Here is a 4,038-nt window from a genome sequence, read left to right on the forward strand (position 1 = left end):
CATAAATATGGTGGTTTAAAACAACACAAATTTATTATCTTACAGTTCTGTGGATGAGAAGTCTAACACAGATATCACACTGGGCCAAGATCACAGCATGGTGCTGTCCTTTTTGAAGGATGTAGTGAAAAGTCCATTTCTTTTCCTTTTTCACCTTCCAGAGGCCACCTACTTTCCTTAACTCATGGCTTCCTCCCTCATCTTCAAAGCCGACAACATTGAGCCAGGTCCTTCTCATGCTGCTAACTCTTTGGTTCCTTCTTCAGCATCCCTATTCTGCTTTTAAGGATCCTTGAGCCCACCAGGATAACTCAGAATAAGTTCCCTATTTTAAGGCATGCTGATTAGCAACATTAATTCCAGCCGCTGCTACCTTAATTCCCCTCTGTCATGCAGCCTAACATATTCCCAGGTTCTGGGGATTCAGATGTGAACATCTTTGGTGGAATAATTTTGCTTACTATAACCACTGAGGCATTTATTAGAGACCCCAGAACAGTCATGCTGTAGTATTATGATAAACTAGTCCTAAAGCGATGGCTACTCTAGACCCAACCTAACAAAGCCTGAAGACAAGCTTGAAAGGATTAAGCTGATCCACAAGTAAATTAATGCCTGTCAAAATAAACTTCAATACTCTTTAAAGAAAGGCAACAAAATCCAGACACAAATGTCACAAAACAATGTGACATTAATAATCATAATCAAAAGTTACTGGACATTCAAAGAAGCAGGAAAATATGATTCATAACCAGAAGAAAAATTAATCAGTAGAAATCATCCCATAATGACTGATAATGCAATGATCAAATGAGGACTTTAAAATAGTTCTTATGAATGCGCTCAAGAGTTTAAATAAAAACGTGACCATATGAGGAGAGAAATACAAACCATCAACATAAAGTCAATGGAATTTTTTTTTTTTTGAGACGGAGTCTCTCTGTCGCCCAGGCTGGAGTGCAGTGGCATGATCTTGGCTCACTGCAAGCTCCGCCTCCCAGGTTCACGCCATTCTCCTGCCTCAGCCTCCCGAGTAGCTGGGACTACAGGCGCCCAACACTGTGCCCAGCTAATTTTTTGTATTTTTAGTAGAGACGGGGTTTCACCGTGGTCTCGATCTCCTGACCTCATGATCCACCCGCCTCGGCCTCCCAAAGTGCTGGGATTACAGGTGTGAGCCACCGTGCCCGGCCAAGTCAATGGAATTTCAATGGAACCAAATGAAATGAAAAATTCACTGGAAATTTTAATTAGAGATTGGACACCAAAGAACGAAAGGTCAGTGAACTAGAAGAAATCATGAAAGAAACTATCTAGACTGAAGCACACAGAGAAAAAGTCTGAATAAAAAAGAAAGGCCGGGCGCGGCGGCTCACGCCTGGAATCTCAGCACTTTGGGAGGCCGAGGCGGGTGGATTGCCTGAGGTCAGGAGTTGGAGACCAGTCTGGCCAACATGGTGAAACCCCGTCTCTACTAAAAATACAAAAAAATTAGCTGGGCGCGGTGGCGGGTGCCTGTAATCCCAGCTACTCAGGAGGCTGAGGCAGGGGAATTGCTTGAACCAGGGAAATGGAGGTTGCAGTGAGCCGAGATCGTGCCACTACACTACAGCCTGGGCAACAGAGTGAGACTCCGTCTCAAACAAACAAACAACCAACAACAACAACATAAAAAGAGCGGTCGTTTCCTGAAGCCGGCAGCCGCCTCAGTCGTCAAAACCAGTGCTAGCGACACGGGAGTGGCTAACGCATCCTCTTGCCATTCCCGGTGTTTGGGCCTTGCCTTCCTGCGATGGTGAGAAAAGAAAATGGCTTTGCGGTGCTACAACTGGGGCTGCGGTCAGCGCTTCGATCATGAGACCAATTCCGATGATGCCTGTACATACCACCCAGGTGTTCCAGTCTTTCAGGATGCTTTAAAGGGTTGGTCTTGCTATAAGAGAAGAACAACTGATTTTTCTGATTTCTTAAGCATTGTAGGCTGTACAAAAGGTAGACATAATAGTGGGAAGCCACCGGAGCCAGTCAAACCTGAAGTCAAGACTACTGAGAAGAAGGAACTATCTGAATTGAAACCCAAATTTCAGGAACACATCATTCAAGCCCCTAAGCCAATAGAAGCAATAAAACGGCCAAGCCCAGATGAACCAATGACAAATTTGGAATTAAGAATATCTGCCTCCCTAAAACAAGCACTTGATAAACTATCATCAGGGAATGAAGAAGATAAGAAAGAAGACAATGATGAAATTAATATTGGCACCTCATGTAAGAATGGAGCGTGTTCAAAGACGTATCAGGGTCTAGAGAGTCTAGAAAAAGTCTGTGTATATCATTCTGGAGAAGCAATTTTCCATGAGGGGATGAAATACTGGAGCTGTTATAGAAGAAAAACTTATGATTTTAATACATTCTTAGCCCAAGAGGGCTGTACAACAGGGAAACACATGCGGACTAAAAAGGATGCTGGGAGGCCGGGCACCGCGGCTCACACCTGTAATCCCAGCACTTTGGGAGGACGAGATGGGCGGATCACCTGAGGTCAGGAGCTCGAGCCCAGCCTGACCAACACAGAGAAAGCTTGTCTCTACTAAAAATACAAAATTAGCTGGGCGTGGTGGCGCATACCTGTAATCCCAGCTACTTGGGAGGCTGAGGCAGGAGAATCACTTGAACCCAGGAGTCGGAGGTTGCGGTGAGCGGAGATCACATCATTGCACTCCAGCCTGGGCAACAAGAGCGAGACTCCATCTCAAAAAAAAAAAAAAAAAGAAAAAAGAAGAAAAAGGTTGCTGGGAAAAAAGTTGTTCCATGTAGACATGACTGGCATCAGACTGGAGGTGAACTTACCATTTCCAGCATATGCCAAAAATTCACTTCCAGAACTTAGTTGAGTAGAAGCGATAGCACATTGTTAAATGTGCACATTGTATTTGAAGGAGAGAAGGAATTTGATCAAAATGTGAAATTACGGGGTGTGATTGATGTAAAGCGAAGTTACATAACTTTGACTGCAACAAAGATTGAGATCACTGTGAGAAAAGCTGAACCGATGCAGTGGGCAAGCCTTGAACTGCCTGCAGTGAAAAAGCAGGAAAAACAGAAAGAAGACACAACAGATTGAGTGGGAGAGGGGAGGAAGGCTATTCCGTATTTTAGAATTCTTAATACTGTGTGAAGTGGTGGCTTGCTGCCATAATCTTTTGTTTTGTTGCTGTGTTACTGAATCTGGCATTTCAGGGTTAACATTAGGTTCTTAAAAGCCAAAGTCAGTTTGTCTTTTTGTGCCTCTCATCTTTCTTTTATGTTATGTAAGATTGATTATTAATTTCTCCTTACTGGTAGAAACCATAGTTGTGTCCTGTACTTGAAGAGGCTGGAAATAGCCCATAACTATAATTGCAGTATTTCTTTGTATTTCTTGGTTGAGCACAGAAATATTAAGGAACACGTTTTTTATGTCTTTCTATTATTCCATAATTAGTAAAGCAAGATGAAATGTCAAATTTTAATCAGTTTTTCATGGATTTGTGTTCTTACAGTACTTGAAAATATTTAAGGAAGAGATGAGAAGCTCTGCAGTTTTTTTCTATGTGGGATGATTACTTTTTAAGGAGGATTAATTCCAAGGTAGAGTAGTAAGTAAAGGGGAATATATGAATTGTTTAACAAATTAGAATTTGTTTACAACTACTTGAATTTTTAAATTACGTCAAAACTTACATTGCTTGCCAAGCAGTATGATGTAAGAGTATAGGAAGCATAAATAAGAACGCAGAGGTGTCAATTTGGCTAAAATTCACCATTTTATAAGACTAAGCAATAATCTTAAAAACCTCTTTCCTGAATATTTAAATGTGTTTGTATGGTGTTATGACTAATTGTTACTTAGTTAGAGACTAAACCCTCTTAAAACCTTTAATTAGTTAAATATAAAAAGAAATTATATGTATCTTGCCTCGCTGATGGAAAACTATATGAAATTGTAGACTTAGAAAAGGTTTGTGGAAATACATTAGGTTATCAGAAAACTAAATA

At 41.2% G+C, this 4,038-nt stretch overlaps 1 pseudogene; it reads left to right on the forward strand.

Moving 5' to 3' along the window:
* Nucleotides 1-1,808: 1,808 nt before the first annotated feature.
* On the forward strand, nt 1,809-3,124 carry LOC100592401 (annotated as a pseudogene).
* The last annotated feature ends 914 nt before the right edge of the window (nt 3,125-4,038 follow it).

Source organism: Nomascus leucogenys, chromosome 22a (assembly GCF_006542625.1).
Source record: "Nomascus leucogenys isolate Asia chromosome 22a, Asia_NLE_v1, whole genome shotgun sequence".
NCBI classification, from domain to species: domain Eukaryota; kingdom Metazoa; phylum Chordata; class Mammalia; order Primates; family Hylobatidae; genus Nomascus; species Nomascus leucogenys.